The 18,629-nt window shown below is 46.7% G+C and overlaps 1 protein-coding gene across 3 annotated transcripts in view; it reads left to right on the top strand.

Moving 5' to 3' along the window:
- The first annotated feature begins 9,430 nt into the window (after positions 1-9,430).
- Positions 9,431-18,629, top strand: part of srrm2 (serine/arginine repetitive matrix 2) — a 63,296-nt gene continuing 54,097 nt past the window's right edge. For all 3 annotated transcript variants that reach the window (XR_015080007.1, XM_086001310.1, XM_086001308.1), the window contains exon 1: positions 9,431-9,607. The gene's annotated coding sequence lies outside the window, so the exon portion shown is untranslated. The remainder of the gene's footprint in view (positions 9,608-18,629) is intronic.

The raw sequence follows: 18,629 nt of genomic DNA, 5'->3' as shown, positions 1-18,629 counted from the left end.
GGCCATTCAGGGGTGAAATCAAGAAGCACTTCTTCACACAAAGGGTAGCAGAAACCTGGAACTCTCCCCAAAAGGCTATATATGCAACGGTGCTTTCAACACTGATATGCGAGAGATTTCTGTTGGGTAAGGGTAGCAAGGGAAATGGAGCAAAGGTAGATAACATGGCGTTGAGGTACATGAATGGTGGAACAGGCTCGAGGGGCTGAATGGCCTCCTCCTGTTCTGACGCATCACACACAATTACCAGTGTGGGTAGGTTTAAGTCCTCTTAAGATACGTGTCGCTATTGAACCTCAAACTCCATCCACAACCGGTGCTTGCCATTAAAAGCAAGCATTGAATTTTTGTTTTCATATATCTATATAACTATATACATATCGGTCTTAAAAATTTGATACCTACATGCAATTCCTCTCATCTTTCGCCACTCTAACTTCCTATGTCCGTAGTTAGAATGGGAAATGCGTATGTAAACACGTCACGCTGCAATTACACCCTCCCAGCAGTGGTGGTGCTATAGCGCCTCAACTTCAGTCCTCCTTGGCCTGCACTGCAGGGAAACTCCCTCGCTTCAACCAACTCTTGTTCTCCACTTCTCAAACTACCGTTAACTTTTGCCATTTACCTGTAAATAGAATCATAGAAATTTACGGCACAGAAGGAGGCCATTCGGCCCATCGTGTCCGTGCCGGCCGAAAAAGAGCGATCCAGCCTAATCCCACTTTCCAGTTCTTGGTCCGTAGTCTTGTAGGTTACAGCACTTCAAGTGCACATCGAAGTGGTGAGGGTTCCTAACCTCTACCACCCTTTCAGGCAGTGAGGTCCAGACCCCCACCACCCTCTGGGTGATAAAGTTCTCCTCAACTCCCCTCTAATCCTTCTACCAATTACTTTAAATCTATGCCCCCTGGTTATTGACCTCTCTGTTAAGAGAAATAGGTCCTCCCTCTCCTAAGCCCCTCATAATTTTATACACCTCAATCAAGTCTCCCCTCAGCCTCCTCTGTTCCAAAGAAAACAGCCCCAGCCTGTCCAATCTTTCCTCATAGCTAAAATTCTCCAGTCCTGGCAACATCCTCGTAAATCTCCTCTGTACCCTCTCCAGTGCAATCACATCTTTCTTGTAATGTGGTGACCAGAACTGTACTCAGTACTCTAGCTGTGGCCGAATTAATGTTTTATACAGTTCAAGCATATCCTTCCTGCTTTTATATTCTATGCCTCGGCTAATAAAGGCAAGTATCCCGTATGCCTTCTTAACCACCTTATCTACCTGTCGTGCTATCTTCAGGGATCTGTGGACATGCACTCCAAGGTCCCTCTGTCCCTCTACACTTCTCAGTGTCCCATCATTTATTGTGTATTCCCTTTTGTCAGACATGACCTTCCCTTAACAAATCCATGCTGACTGTCCTCGATTAATCCGTGTCTTTCTAAATGATGATTGATACTGTCCAGCAGAATTTTCCCACCACCGATGTTAAGCTGACTGGCCTGCAATTACTCGGCCTATCCCTTTCTTCCTTTTTAAACGGTACAACATTAGCAGTCCTCCGGCCCCACATCTGTAGCCAGAGAGGATTGGAAAATGATGGTCAGAGCCTCTGCTATTTCCTCCCTTGCTTCTCTTAACAGCCTGGGATACATTTCATCTGGGCCTGGGGATTTATCTACTTTCAAAGATGCTAAATCCCTTAATACTACTTTCTCCCTCACTATGTTTATCTCATCTAATATTTCACACTTCGCCTCTTTAACTGCAATATCTGCATCTTTTGTGAAGACAGATGCAAAGTATTCATTAAGAACCATACCCATGTCTTGTGCCTCCACACACAGGTTACCTTTTTGGTCTCCAATAGGCCCTACTCTCTCTTTAGTTATCCTCTTGCTCTTTATCAGTAGAACTCAAACTGGAGTCACATATAGACCAGATCAGGTAAGATTTCCTTCCACTAAAGGACTTTAGTGAATCAGGTGGGTTTTTATGACAACTGATTTAACTATTACTAGATTTATTTAATTAATTGAATTTAAATTTCACAGCTGCTGACAGTGGGATTTGAACTCAAGTCTCGCACAGATCATTATCCAGGCCTCTGGATTAGTAGTCCAGTAACAGAATGACTGCTCCAGCTGACGTGAACTACCAGAGAGAGAGAAAGAGAGCTAGGTCCTCCTACAACAACAACAACTCCCATTTATAGACTGACTTTAATGTGGTAAAACATCCCAAGGTGCTTCACAGGAGCGTTATCAAATAAAATTGCACATCGAGCTACATAAGGAGATATTAGGACAGGCGACCAAAAACTTGGTCAAAGAGAAAAAAGAAAGACTTGCGTTTCTATAGTGCCTTTCATGACGTCAGGATGTCCCAAAGTGCTTTACAGCCCATGAAGTACTTTTGAAGTGTCTTCTTCTTCTTCTTCGGCAGTCCCTCGGAGCCGAGGATGACTTGCTTCCACATTAAAAATGACTTCTCAGGTGACTGATGAGTCCAATGTGGGACCTACAGTCTCTGTCACAGGTGGGGCAGACGGTGGTTGAAGGGGCGGGTGGGTGGGGTGCTTGGGTTGACGTGCGCTCCTTGCGCTGCCTGCGCTTGGCTTCCGCTTGCTCCCGGCGAAGAGTCTCGAGGTGTTCGGCGCCTTCCCGGATGCTTCTCCTCCACTTTGTGCGGTCTTGGGCCAGGGATGCCCAGGTGTCGGTGGGGATGTTGCACTTTTTCAAGGAGGCTTTGAGGGTGTCCTTGAAGCGTTTCCTCTGCCCACCTGGGGCTCTCTTACCGCGTCGGAGCTCCGAGAAGAGCGCTTGTTTTGGGAGTCTCGTATCGGACATGCGGACGATGTGACCCATCCATCGGAGTTGATCGAGCGTGGTTAAAGCTTCGATGCTGGGGATGTTGGCCTGAGCAAGAACACTGATGTTGGTGCGCCTATCCTGCCAATGGATTTGCAGGATCTTGTGGAGGCAGCGTTGGTGGTACCTCTCCATTGCTTTGAGGTGCCTGCTGTACATGGTCCATGTCTCTGAGGCATACAGCAGGGTGGGTATCACTGCTGCTCTGTAGACCATGAGCTTAGTGCCGGGTTTGAGGTCCTGGTCTTCAAACACTCTCTTCCTCAGGCAACTGAAGGCTGCATTGGCACACTGAGGGCGCGTTTGGACTTCGTCGTCGACGTCTGCCCTTGTTGACAGTAGGCTCCCGAGGTATGGAAAGTGGTCCACGTTGTCCAAGGCCTTGGCATGGATTTTGCTAATCGGGGGGGGGGCAGTACTGTGTGGCGGAACAGGTTGGTAGAGGACCTTTGTATTACGGATGTTTAGTGTAAGGCCTATGCTCTCGTACGCCTCGGTGAAGGTGTCGACGATGGTTTGGAGTTTGACCTCCGAGTGAGCGCAGACGCAAGCGTCGTCTGCATACTGCAATTCGCCGACAGAGGATGGGATGACCTTGGATCTGGGCTGGAGGCGACGGAGGTTGAACAGTTTCCCGTTTGTTCTGTAAATTAGCTCCACTCCAGTGGGGAGCTTAATGAGGATGAGATGGAGCATTGCAGCAAGGAAGATCGAGAAGAGCATTGGTGTGATGACACAGCCTTGTTTGATCCGGGTCCGTACGTGAATTGGGTCTGTGGTGGAACCGTTACTCAGGATCACGGCTTGCATGTCGTCGTGAAGCAGGCGGAGGATGGTGACAAACTTTTGAGGGCAGCTGAATTTGAGGAGGACACTCCATAATCCCTCACGGTTGACAGTGTCGAAGGCCTTTGTGAGATCAAAGAAGGCCATGTACAGCGGTTGGTGCTGTTCCCTGCATTCCTCTTGTAATTGACGTGCGGTGAAGATCATGTCCATTGTGCCCCTTAGTGGGCAGAATCCGCATTGCGACTCTGGGAGGAGCTCTTCGGCCACTGGGAGAAGGCGATTGAGGAGGATTCTTGCGATGACTTTCCCTGTAGCAGACATCAGGGAAACACCTCTGTAATTACCGCAATCGGACTTGTCAGCTTTCTTGAAGATGGTCACAATTACGGCTCTCTGAGATCCCCTGGCATGCTCTTCTCCTTCCAAATAAGAGAAATTAGTTTACTAATTCGCGCCAATAGTGCTTCTCCACCATACTTTAGCGCCTCGGCAGGGATTCCATCTGCTCCTGAGGCCTTGTTGTTCTTCAGTTGTCGGATGGCCTTTTCAACCTCATGCTGGGCTGGGGTTGTGCTGAGGTGGTGGTGGGTAGCATGCTGCGGAATGGAGTTGAGGACACTCGTGTCGAAGACAGAGTCTCGGTTAAGGAGATCTTCAAAGTGCTCCTTCCAGCGGGCACTGACTGCCTCTCTGTCCCTGATGAATACCTCTCCGTTCTTGGCCCGCAGTGGGGTAGGACCTCGGGTGCTTGGGCTGTAGATGGTCTTGACTGCGCTAAAGAATCCACGCACGTCGTGGTTGTCGGCTAGCTGCTGGATCTCCTGCGCTTTCTCCACCCACCATCTGTTCTTTAGGTCGCGAGTTTTTTGTTGGACCTCGACTTTCGGGCATCTGTAGAGCTGCTTTCTTGCTCTCGAGTTCTGTTGCTGTTTCCAGATCAGGAATGCCTTGCGCTTGCCGCTTATTAATCCTGGATCTCCTGGTCGTTCTCGTCGAACCAGTCTTGGTGTTTCCTGGTTGAGTGACCGAGCGTCTCTTCACAGGTGCTGATTATGGAGGCCTTGAGTACAGACCAGGCATTGTGGACACTCTATGTCGCTGCATCACTGGGAGCATCAGGTTATTTGTGAGGCGCAGGCTGAATAGAGCTTTCTTAGTGGGGTCTTTGAGTGCTCCAGCGTTGAATTTCCTGCGGCATTGTTTCTTTGTCGCCACTGTTTTGGGGCTACATTGATGGAGATGACAGAGCGGATTAGGCGATGGTCTGTCCAGCAGTCGTCAGCTCCTGTCATGGCGCGGGTGACGCGGACGTCCTTGCGGTCCCTCGCTCGTGAACTCATTTCTCTTATCTGGAAGGAGGAGAGCATGCCAGGGGGTCTTAGAGACGCCGTAATTGTGACCATCTTCAAGAAAGGTGACAAGTCTGATTGCGGTAATTACAGAGGAGATTCCCTGCTGTCTGCCACAGGGAAAGTCATCGCAAGAATCCTCCTCAATCTCCTCCTCCCTGTGGCCGAAGAGCTCCTTCCAGAGTCGCAATGCAGATTCCGCCCACTAATGGACATGATCTTCACCGTGCGTCAATTACAAGAGAAATGCAGGGAACAGCACCAACCGCTGTACATGGCCTTCTTTGATCTCACAAAGGCCTTCGACACTGTCAACCGTGAGGGGTTATGGAGTGTCCTCCTCAAATACGGCTGCCCTCAAAAGTTTGTCACCATCCTCCGCCTGCTTCACGACAACATGCAAGCCATGATCCTGACCAACAGTTCCACCACAGACCCAAGTCACATATGGACCGGGGTCAAGCAAGGCTGTGTCATTGCGCCAATGTTCTTCTTGATCTTCCTTGCTGCAATGTTCCATCTCACCCTCAATAAGCTCCCACTGGAGTGGAGCTAATTTACAGAACAAACGGGAAAATGTTGAACCTCCGTCGCCTCCAGCCCAGATCCAAGGTTGTCCCGTCCTCTGTCATCGAATTACAGTATGCTGACGATGGTTGCGTCTGCGCTCACTCGGAGGTCGAACTTCAAACCATCGTCAACACCTTCACCGAAGCATACGAGAGCATGGGCCTTACACTAAACATCCATAAGACAAAGGTCCTCTACCAACTTGCCCCCACCACACAGTACTGCCCCCCGATTAGCAAAATCCACACCAAGGCCTTGGACAACGTGGGCCACTTTCCATACCTCGGGAGCCTACTGTCAACAAGGGCATGTGAAGGAATAAGCAATATACCTGATGTAAGAAAACTACTAGGCACTTGGTCTAAGTGTTAAACAAAGCTTTAATCAACTGTTTTACAACATGGAGGTCTAGTTGTGTCCTTCACTAGCTCCTGTTAAGAATGTCCCTGCGCAAGCTGGGCCCATGCCTGAGTATTTATACTCTCCCTGGACAGCGCCACCCACAGGCCGCTCAGCATCACTTCACAAGTCTTTCTTTCATGAATGGCCAATTCATGTCAATACCTATTCAGAAAAATACACCATTCTATGAAAGGAATCTAGCCTTATTAAAACATGACATACTAGGTCTGGAAATCTGGAAGCCTCAACAATGGAGAAGCTGTGAACAGCATTCAGGCTATTGAGATAAGATAAGTTGTTGACACTGAATCAATAAACTTGTTGAAACAGAAGGTTGAAGGTTCCTGAATCACAGAATCACAGAAACCCCACAGTGCAGATAGAGGCCATTCGGCCCATCGAGCCTGCACCGACACATATCCCACCCGATCCCCGTAACCCCTACACCAACACATATCCCACCCTATCTCCGTAACCCCACGTATTTAATCCCCCTAACACTAAGGGTCAATTTATCATAGCCAATCAACCTAACCCGCACATCTTTGGACTGTGCGAGGAAATCGGAGCACCCGGAGGAAACCCACGCAAACACGGGGAGAATGTGCAAACTCCACACAGACAGTCGCCCGAGGCCGGATTCGAACCCGGGTCCCTGGCGCTGTGAGGCAACAGTGCTAACCACTATGCCACCGTGCTGAAGTCTGCAGCTTTGGAAAGAACACAATGGTACACCCTGTTAAGGTGTCCTAAGTTACACTTCAGAAAGAAACACAGAAAATTAGGAAACATATGCCTTCGGAAAAATGACATCAAATGAAACGCAGGAGACATGATTCTGTGTTGCAATCAGCTGAGGTGACTTAAGAATTGCATAGATCACCCTGGTTGAGGAGTTTTAATTTACACGTCATAAAAAGACACAAACAGAAGACCTTAGTAAAAATGACATCAAATAGATGCACCTGCTGGTTACACCATTTTTTATGATAAGCTTCGAACACCTAGGGTAGAGACATAATTCTTAATGCTACCAGCTGATCTAACTGTAAGAATAGCAGGGGTCAGCAGAAAAATGACTGGAGATAATTAGCTTACATCAGCAGAAATCTTCAAAGGAAATACCACTGCAAAAGGGTATAAAAATTGAACTTTCAAATGGGATGATAGATTCGCTGTAAAGGGGCAAAGCGATTCTTGGCTTCAGAGGCAGGCTCTGTAAGTCTACACCTCTTTGTACCTCGGGTATCAAAGGTATTTGATTTTGGTGGATATCCTGGAATAAAGACTAAGAACTGTAAAAATGTAGCGAAGTTAAGATTTGAGAATAAGGATCTCTGATAATAGAATTGTAAGCTTTCTGTTTTTGGAACTGTTAATGTTGTGATTGAAACACCTACTGTAATTACATGTCGGTTCTTTAATAATTCTATATATTTTTAGAATTGTCTCACATAATACTTCTGTATCAAACTCGCGAACTCAATCTCTGTACACTCCTTGGTGAGGAGTTGCAGAATTCTGGGGGAGTTTTCCGGACCCTCATAATATCCGGAAGGTTACAGTCTAGCTAAACTTATTAAAAGTGCTATATGGAGGACGGTAACATCTTCAGGTTGTTCCTTTGCTTTAGGGAGAGATAGTCTGGACCTTTAGACCCAATTAAGCGTCTTAGGATTCGGCTACCTCAAACTTTAGTTGAAGGTGAACATCTGGGGAATACGCCTGATCTGGGGTAGCCCTAAAGCAGCTAGGACTAGTAATAATCCTTTCAGGCAGACGTCGACGACGAAGTCCAACACCACCTTCAGTGTGCCAGTGCAGCCTTTGGTCGCCTGAGGAAGAGAGTGTTTGAAGACCAGGACCTCAAACCTGGCACCAAGCTCATGGTCTACAGAGCAGCAGTGATACCCGCCCTCCTGTATGCTTCAGAGACATGGACCATGTACAGCAGGCACCTCAAAGCACTGGAGAGGTACCACCAACGCTGCCTCCGCAAGATCCTGCAAATCCATTGGCAGGATAGGTGCACCAACGTCAGTGTTCCTGCTCAGGCCAACATCCCCAGCATCGAAGCTCTGACCACGCTCGATCAGCTCCGATGGATGGGTCACATCGCCCGCATGCCTGATACGAGACTCCCAAAACAAGCGCTCTACTCGGAGCTCCGACACGGTAAGAAAGCCCCAGGTGAGCAGAGGAAATGCTTCAAGGACAACCTCAAAGCCTCCTTGAAAAAGTGCAACATCCCCACCGACTCCTGGGAATCCCTGGCCCAAGACTGCACAAAGTGGAGGAGAAGCATCCGGGAAGGCGCCGAACACCTCGAGTCTCTTCACCGGGAGCAAGCGCAAGCAGCGCACGTCAACCCAGCACCCCACCCACCCGCCCTTTCAATCACCGTCTGCCCCACCTGTGACAGAGACTGTAGGTCCCGCTTTGGACTCATCAGTCACCTGTGAACTCATCTTTAATGTGGAAGCAAGTCATCCTCGGTTCCGAGGGACTGCCTAAGAAGAATCTCCTTCAGCCCCACAACTGCCTCCCGCCTGAGATATCTGCGCTCCTCTAATTCTGCCCTCTTGAGCATCCCTGATTATAAGCTCAACCTTTGGTGGCCGTGCCTTCTGTTGCCTTGGCCCTAAGCTCTGGAATTCCATCCCTAAACCTCTCCGCTTTGCTACCTCACTTTCCTCCTTTAAGACGCTCCTTAAAATCTACCTCTATGACCAAACTTTTGGTCATCTGCCCTAATATCTCCTTATGTGGCTTGGTGTCAATTTTTTTTTTGTCTTATAATACTCCTGTGAAGCGCCTTGGGACGTTTTACTATGTTAAAGGCGCTATATAAATATAATAAAGTTGTTGTTATAATAACACTTCAAAAGTATTTCATTGGCTGCACAGCGGTTTGGTACGTCCGGAGGACGTGAAAGGCTCTATACAAATGCAAGTCTTTCTTTTTATTATGCCCAGGTTCGGGGGAAGGGGGGGCGGGAACCATGACTGGAATTTGGTGCCTTCAGCTCAGCACTTGGCCTGTCTCCCGCGGTGCCCTGTGGGGGTTGTAGTCCCCAGGAACCAGGCTCCTCCATTCATTCCAAAGGGTTGAACCGGAGGGCAGAAACTACATTTCCCATCAGCCTCATGCAGCGCCGCGCCAGACAGGCGGCATGCGTGAGAGCGACCGAGGAGGGGTGGAAACGTTGCCTTCTGGGTATTGCAGTCTGCTGAGCCGCGGGCGGCCATTGTGCCCGGCGCGCAGGCGCGGGCACGCAGACTACATTTCCCGCCAGCCTCTTGCGGCGCCGAGCCGTGCTCAAAGTGGCTGGCAGGCTGGCGCGCGCGATGCCCTCTGGGAGGTGTAGTCCACCGAGCCGCGGTCGGCCATTCTCCCCGGCGAGCAGGCGGAGGGGCGAAAACTACATTTCCCGTCAGTTTCCCCCACATCCCTCTCCTCTCCCCATCGCCTCTCCCTGGCGAACCGAGGGGGAGCTGCGAAGCGTCTCCATGTTGGTGTCGCAGTGAAGAGCGGGAGAGGGCGAAGGAAGGAAGCGAGAGAGAAGAAGCCGCAGATACTCACCCACCCACTGAGATCCCGGGCACACACCCTCCCCGGCAGCTGCCGGCAGGTTAGTCCCCGCAGCCTCTCAGGTCGTGGAGCGCAGCGCGGAGCCCGAGGCCACTCGGGCGGCTAGGCCGCAGGGCTGAGCCTCGGCATCGGGTACTCGGGCAACCCGGGCCCCCCTGCGGCCCACTCGAGGCTTCCAACTCCCCAGCCTTACTCTCTGCCCCTCAAACCGCAACTGTTCCCATTTTAAACCATGAGCATCGATTTAACCGTAACTATTCCAATTTTAAACCAGAACCATCGATTTAACCATAATTATTTCAATTTTGAACCAGAACTATCGATTTAACCCTAATTATTTCAATTTTAAACCAGAACTATTGATTTGACCAAAATTATTTCAATTTTGAACCAGAACTATTGATTTGACCATAACTATTCCAATTTTGATCCAGAACTATTAATTTGACCATAACTATTAAAATTTTAAACCAGAACTATTGATTTGACCATAACTATTCCAATTTTGATCCAGAACTATTAAAATTTTAATCCAGAACTATTAATTTGACCATAACTATTAAAATTTTAAACCAGAACTATTGATTTGACCATAACTATTAAAAAATTTAAACCAGAACTATTAATTTGACCATAACTATTAAAATTTTAAACCAGAACTATTGATTTGACCATAACTATTAAAAAATTTAAACCAGAACTATTAATTTGACCATAACTATTAAAATTTTAAACCAGAACTATTGATTTGACCATAACTATTAAAAAATTTAAACCAGAACTATTAATTTGACCATAACTATTAAAATTTTAAACCAGAACTATTGATTTGACCATAACTATTAAAAAATTTAAACCAGAACTATTAATTTGACCATAACTATTAAAAAATTTAAACCAGAACTATTGATTTGACCATAACTATTAAAAATTTAAACCAGAACTATTGATTTGACCATAACTATTCCAATTTTAAACCAGAACTATTTAATTTTAAACCATAATTATTTAATTTTAAACCATAGCTATTTAACCATAACTGTTTTAACTGAAATTTATGCTTTTAAATTTTAAATCATAACTCTTTTAATTTTAAATCTTAACTATTGCACCATTGCTGCTTTTAATCAAACCATAACTATTGATTTAACTATAAATATTTCAATTTTAAACCATAATTATTTAATCAGAACTGTTTTAACTGAAATATAACTTTAAAAAAAGACTTGCGCCTTTTGCAACCTCAGAATGTCCCAAAGCGCTTCACAGCCAATGAAGTACTTTTGGAGTGTAGTCACTGTTGTAATGTCGGAAACGCGGCAGCCAATTTGCGCACAGTAAACTCGCACAAACTGCAATGTGATAATGATCAGGTAATCTGTTTTTTTAATACTGTTGGTTGAGGGATAAATCAGGACACGGGAAGAACTCCCCATCTCCTCTTCGAAATAGTGCCATAGGATCTATTATGTCCACCTGAGAGAGCAGACAGGCCCTCTGTTTAACATCTCATCCGAAAGATGACACCTCCGACAGTGCAGCGCTCCCTCGGCACTGTTCTGGAGTGTCAGCCAAATATTTGTGCTCAATTCTCCGGAGTGGGAATTGAACCCTCAACTCCGAGGCGAGAGTGCTTTAACTTAAAACCGTAACTCTTTCGATTTTAAATCATAACTTTTGACTTAAAACCATAATGATTTCAATTTGAAACCATAACGGTTTTAAATTTAAAATGGTGACTTTCTAAAATATAATCTCATAAAGTTCCTTTAAAATTGTAATTTATTCACTGTTTACATTGTCTTTAAATGTTGTTTAATTTAAAAAAAACCTTTACTAGAGAGTTTTAACAAATCATTTCAATCACTTCAAAAGCACCTCATTGGCTGTGAAGCACTTTGGGACGTCCTGAGGTTGTGAAAGGTGCGATATACATGCAAGTCTTTCTATTTTAAAATATTAAATACTGCAATAGTTGCGGTCAGAAATGGTATTCTTCAGATAAATCTCTTAATTTCCAACAACTAATTTCTTGCAAAACTGTGGAATGATTGACGTTTAACGAATGCATTGAATAAAATCTGTTAAAATTGTTCCATGGGATTCTCTCTTTTGAATTTCACTGGTTTAAAAACATTTATGTTCTCTTAAAATCCTTTAGCTGCATTGCTTTTTTTTGCTTAAAACCGAATGTTCTAAAAATATATTAAAAGTCTTGACGTCTGCGTGCAACTCGTCAGCTTTCTGTGTGACAAATTCGTACAATGGGGGGAAGCCTATGTAAACAGTCATGCTGTAGTGACTTCGTAAATAATCCTCCGTTAAATAAGGATAGGTAGAAGTCATGCTTTTTGATAGGAAGAATGATCAGCGGTACTATCAATTAAATGGTACACTTTTACTGGGGGTGCAGGAACAGAGACCTGGGTGTGTGCGTACACAGATCTTTGAAGGTGGCAGAACAAATTGAGAAGGCTGTTAACTTTTTTTTAAAAAGAAGTGTATGGATCCTTGGCTTTATAAATAGAGGCATAGAGTACAAAAGCAAGGAGGCTATGCTAAACCTTTATAAATAACCGGGTTATGCCTCCGCTGGAGTGTTGCGTCCAATTCTGGGCATCACACTTTAGGAAGGATGTCAAGGCCTTGGGGAGGGTGCAGCAGGGATTTATTGGCATGGTACCGGGGATGAGGGACTTCAGTTATGTGGAGAGAAGCTGGGGTTGTTCCCCTTCGAGCAGAGAAGGTTAAGAGGAGATTTGAAAGAGTGTTCAAAAATAACGAAGGGCTTTGATAGAGTAAATAGGGAGAAACTGTTTCCACTGGCAGGAGGGTCGGTAACCAGAGGACACAGATTGAAGGTAATCGGTAAAAGAAGCAGAGGGGGAGATGAGAATATATTTTACGCATCGAGTGATGACCTGGAATGCACTGCCTGAAAGGGTGGTGGAAGCAGTTTTATTAATAACTTCCAAGAGAGAATTGGATAAATACTTGAGGGGAAAAAATTGCTGGGCTACGAGGAACATAGGAACAGCAGTAGGCCATTCAGCCCCTTGAGCCTGTTCCACCATTCAATGAGATCATGGCTGATCTGTGATGTAACCCTATCCACCCATCTTGGCTCCATATCCCTTAATACCCTTGGCTAGCAGAAATCTGTCTCTTTCAACTTTAAAATTATTAATTGAGCTACTAGCATTTGCTTTTTGTTTGAGTGTGTTGCACACTTTTCTAGTTAGAGGAAACTTTGTTAATTCCGGCACCGATGGGACCGAGCTGTTGCCGATCTATCAAAACTGCCGGACGTACCAGCGTTAATGTTGAAGCATACGGCGGTTTTCATCTCCGTATCTGACAACAAACACTGTTGCTTAGCAACAGCTTCAAACAGTCGGCCCGTACCTTGGAAGCGTCTCTGTAGCTTAGCAACAGTTTGAGTGACTTTCCAGAGCCTGACTTGGAAAAAAAAGCCACGAGAAGAAAAAAAACCATACAAAACGGCTCCTGATTTCTGCCGGTAGATCGAGGTTTCCGGACATACAACCTCTGGATAAACCAGTGTCTCCTGTAATAGTCTATTAAGTAAAGGCAGGGCAGTTCAGTCCTGTGGAATGCACATCCTGTGCCATGTGGGGATTCCAGGATGCTTCCCAAAGGAGGTGCAACGAAGGTTCACTAGATTGATTCCTGGGATGAGAGGGCTGTCCTATGAGGAGAGATTGTGTAGAATGGGCCGATACTCTCTGGAGTTTAGAAGAATGAGAGGTGATCTCATTGAAACATACAAGATTCTGAGGGGGATTGACAGGGTAGATGCTGAGAGGTTGTTTCCCCTGGCTGGAGTATCTAGAACTAGGCGACTTAGTCTCAGGATAAGGGGTCGGCCATTTAAGACCGAGATGAGGAAGAATTTCTTCACTCAGAGGGTTGTGAGTCTTTGGAATTCTCTGCCCCAGAGGGCTGTGAATGCTGAGTCTTTGAGTATATTCAAGACTGAGATCGATAGATTTTTGGACTCTAGGGGAATCAAGGGATATGGAGATTGGGCGGGAAAGTGGAGTTGAGGTCGATGATCAGCCGTGATCTTATTGTATGGTGGAGCAGGCTCGAGGGGCCGTATGGCCCACTCCTGCTCCTATTTCATGTTATGAATGGTGGAGCAGGCTCGAGGGGCCGTATGGCCCACTCCTGCTCCTATTTCATGTTATGAATGGTGGAGCAGGCTCGGGGGGCCGTATGGCCCACTCCTGCTCCTATTTCTTGTTATGAATGGCGGAGCAGGCTCGAGGGGCCGTATGGCCTACTCCTGCTCCTATTTCATGTTATGAATGGTGGAGCAGGCTCGAGGGGCCGTATGGCCCACTCCTGCTCCTATTTCTTGTTATGAATGGTGGAGCAGGCTCGAGGGGCCGTATGGCCCACTCCTGCTCCTATTTCTTGTTATGAATGGAGGAGCAGACTCGAGGGGCCGTATGGCCCACTCCTGCTCCTATTTCCTGTTATGAATGGTGAAGCAGGCTCAAGGGGCCATATGGCCCACTCCTGCTCCTATTTCCTGTTATGAATGGTGGAGCAGGCTCAAGGGGCCGTATGGCCCACTCCTGCTCCTATTTCTTGTTATGAATGGTGGAGCAGGCTCAAGGGGCCATATGGCCCACTCCTGCTCCTATTTCTTGTTATGAATGGTGGAGCAGACTCGAGGGGCCGTATGGCCCACTCCTGCTCCTATTTCATGTTATGTATGGTGGAGCAGGCTCGAGGGGCCGTATGGCCCACTCCTGCTCCTATTTCTTGTTATGAATAGTGGAGCAGGCTCGAGGGGCCGTATGGCCCACTCCTGCTCCTATTTCTTGTTATGAATGGCGGAGCAGGCTCGAGGGGCCGTATGGCCCACTCCTGCTCTTATTTCTTGTTATGAATGGTGGAGCAGGCTCGAGGGGCCGTATGGCCCACTCCTGCCCCTATTTCTTGTTATGAATGGCGGAGCAGGCTCGAGGGGCCGTATGGCCCACTCCTGCTCCTATTTCTTGTTATGAATGGTGGAGCAGACTCGAGGGGCCGTATGGCCCACTCCTGCTCCTATTTCATGTTATGAATGGTGGAGCAGACTCGAGGGGCCGTATGGCCTACTCCTGCTCCTATTTCTTGTTATGAATGGTGGAGCAGACTCGAGGGGCCGTATGGCCCACTCCTGCTCCTATTTCCTGTTATGAATGGTGGAGCAGACTCGAGGGGCCGTATGGCCCACTCCTGCTCCTATTTCCTGTTATGAATGGTGGAGCAGACTCGAGGGGCCGTATGGCCTACTCCTGCTCCTATTTCCTGTTATGAATGGTGGAGCAGACTCGAGGGGCCGTATGGCCTACTCCTGCTCCTGCTCTTACTTCTTATGTTCTACGCCCTTTGTGTGAAGAAGTGTTTCCTAACTTCTCTTCTGAATGGCCTGGCTCTGATTTTAAGGTTCTGTCCCCTTGTCCTAGACTCCCTGCACCAGTAGAAAAAGTTTCTCTCTACCTACCGTAACAATTCCTTTCAAAATCCTACAATCCCATAACCTTCTATTTCCAGGGAATACAAGCCTAGTTTATGTAAAATCTCCTCGTAATTTGATCCCTGGTGACATTCTGGTGAACCTGTGCTGCACTCCGTCCAAGGCCAATATATCCTTTGTAAGGTGCGGGGCCCGGACTTGTACACAGCGCTCCAGATCAACATTCCTGTAAGCTGTGTGGCTGCAGGGAACCCGCACAGCCGGCTTTTCAATACAAAAAACGGGCATGCATGGCATTTTGAACGGCCCGCGCAGCCCCTTAAAGGGACCTGGCAGGGCCCAAACTAAATTAGAGGGAACATTTATTGCAAGGGGAATGGAGTATAAAAGTAGGGAAGTCCTGCTACAACTGTACAGGGTATTGGTGAGACCACACCTGGAGTACTGCGTACAGTTTTGGTCTCCTTATTTAAGGAAGGATATACTTGTATTGGGGGCAGTTCAGAGACGGTTCACGAGGTTGATCCCTGAGATGAAGGGCTTGTCTTATGAAGAAAGGTTGGGCCTCTCCTCACTGGAGTTTAGAAATGTAAGAAGTCACACAACACCAGGTGACTTCTTACATTTGTCCACCCCAGTCCAACTCCGGCATCTCCACACCATGGAGTTTAGAAGAATGAGAGGGGATCTTATTGAAACATATAAGATTCTGAGGGGGCTTGACAGGGTAGATGCAGGGAGGATGTTTCCCCTTGTGGGGGAATCTAGAACTAGGGGGCATAATTTCAGAATAAGGGGTCACCCATTTAAAACTGAAATGAGGAGGAATTTCTTCTCGGAGGGCCGTGAATCTTTGGAATTCTCTTCCCCAGAGAGCTGTGGAGGCTGGGTCAGTGAATATATTTAAGGTGGAGAGACACAGACTTTGAAAGGTAAGGGAGTCGAGGGTTATGGGGAGCGGCGGGGAAGTGGAGTTGAGGCCAAGATCAGATCAGCCATGATCTTATTGAATGGCGGAGCAGGCTCGAGGGGCCAAATGGCCGACTCCTGCAGTTATTTCTTACGCTCTTATGTTTTTTCTTATACTAACTTCTGTGTACAGCCTGGTCCTATTATCTGCTGCCCTCTAACCACCCGTCCACTTCACCTGAAGGCTTTGTGCAACTGGGGAGGTTGACTATTTTATAAGACTAGAAGAAATCAATTACAGGAAACTCTTTATTATCCGGCACCGACGTGGTGCCGGTTTATCAAAAAGTCCGGATTACAGAGAGGTATAGTTAAAAGGTACGAGAACTCCGTACACAGCAACAAATCCAGGCTTCCCTGTTGCTTGGCAACAAGTGCAGGAACCCCGATTACACAGCCACAGGTCCAGGAACGGCCACTAATATGAAGTAGAACTTACCTGAACCTACTCCTGAATTTTGCCGGTTAACAGAGACTTCCGGTTATTTAGGTGCCGGTAAATCGGGAGTTTCCTGCAGCATAACAATTAAAAGGGATTTAATTTCTAAAAGCTGATTGTTATCCGAGAACTCATTCTGTAAAGCAATTAAATGTTTTTCTATAAATTGAAAATTGAAGCAATGCATCGAATCGTAGAATGATACAGCACCATTCGGCCCATCAATTCTGTCCCTCTCTTTCGAAGAGCAATCCAGTTAGTCCCACTCCCCCGCTCTTTCCCCACATCACAGCAATTTTTTCTCCTTCAAGTATTTATCCAGTTCCCTTTTGAAGGCTGCTATTGAATCCGTATCCACCATCCAACCAGGATTCCACATTCTAACCAATCATAGCCTAAACAAGTTTTTCCTCATGTCGCCTCTGGTTCTTTTGCCAATCACCTTAAATCTGTGCCCTCTGGTTATCGACCCTTCAGTGATTGGAAACAGTTTCTCTGTATTTACTCTATCTGAACTCTTCATGATTTTAAACACCTCTATCAAATCTCCTCTTTGCCTTCTCTGCTCTAAGGAGAACAACCTCAGCTTCTCCAGTCTATCCATGTAACTGTAATCCTTCAACCCTGGAACCATTCTAGTAAATCTCTTCTGTACCCTCTCCACAGCCTTCGCGTCCTTCCTAAAGTACGGTGCCCAGAATTGGACACAATACTCCAGCTGGAGCCGAACTCGTGTTTTATTTAGGTTTAACATAACTTCCCGGCGTTTGTACTCTATGCCTCTGTTTATAAAGCCCAGGATCCCATATGCTTCATTAAATGCACGTTAACCTGTCCTGCCCCCATCAAAGATTTGTGCACAAACGTCCCCAGAACTCTCTGTTCTTGCACCCACTTTGAAATGGCAACATTTAGCTTGTATTGTCTCTCCTCGTTCTTCCTACCGAAATGTATCACACCACACTTTTTAACTAAATAATTCCCTGTTGCTGTGCCCGCAATTAATTGGTGAGTACAAGTTATTTTTTAGATAGAGTTGTAGGAGAATGTTTAGGAAAGTGCTGCACATCGCCCCCTGGAGGCGAGAGCCTGCAATTTCATCGTGACTGTTGACATGGGGAAATTGAATAGGGAATTTTGCCGTAGCGTTCACCCTGGGAAATGTTGGCGCAAACGTGTGACGAGCAGTCGTGACAGCTGACATTATTCTCCCTGTGTAAGATTTTTAGTACATAGATAAATATTTTTTTTAATTCATCCATACTTGAAGGAACCTATATTTCTACAGTGCCTCTCACGGCCTCGGGACGTCCCAAAGCGCTTCACAGTTGTTTAAGTACTTTTTGAAGTGCGGTCGCTGTTGTAATGTAGGAAACGCGGCAGCCATTTTGCGCACAGCAAGCTCCCACGAACAGCAGTGAGATAAATGACCAGATCACCTGTGTTTTAGTGATCTTGGTCGAGGGATAAACATTGACCCCAGGACACCAGGGAAGGTCTTTTTCCTCGTGGGGGAATCTAGAACTAGGGGGGCATAATTTCAGAATAAGGGGGCACCCTTTTAAATCGGTAATGAGGAGGAATGTCCTCTCTGAGGGTTGTGAATCTTTGGAATTCTCTGCCCCAGAGAGCTGTGGAGGCTGGGTCATTGAATACAACTAAGGTGGAGACACACAGATTTTGAAAGGTAAGGAGTCGAGGGTTATGGGGAGCGGCAGGGAAGTGGAGTTGAGGCCAAGATCAGATCAGCCATGATTTTATTGAATGGCGGAGCAGGCTCGAGGGGCCAAATGACCTACTCCTGCTCCTACGTCTTATGTTCTTCTTCCAATAGTGGCCGTGGGATCTCTTAGAGGGCAGACGAGCAGTGTTCTCTTTTTTGTGCGCGGTCCCTTTAAATTTGCTGCGCGACCGGACATATCTTTCCTAGCGGCAGCAGGCGGTGAGCGCCCTGCGCGGGACCTCCCCGATTGGTGCCTGGGGGGGGGGGGGGGTAACATTGCAGGCGAGACCTCGGTTTAATGTCTCATCCAAAAGACAATTGTTGTTGAGCATTTTCAATTGAAATTTCAAGACTTTTAGGATTTGAAACCTTGACCATTTTGAAGAATGAATTTGAATATCAAAATATTGACTATCAATGAAGGGGTTTAATATTTC

Source organism: Somniosus microcephalus, chromosome 11, assembly GCF_052327205.1.
Source record: "Somniosus microcephalus isolate GS21.2 chromosome 11, FLI_Smic_1.0, whole genome shotgun sequence".
Taxonomy (NCBI): Eukaryota; Metazoa; Chordata; class Chondrichthyes; order Squaliformes; family Somniosidae; genus Somniosus; species Somniosus microcephalus.
The sequence above is the reverse complement of the archived record's forward strand: the minus strand, read 5'-3'. Positions and strand labels throughout refer to the sequence as shown.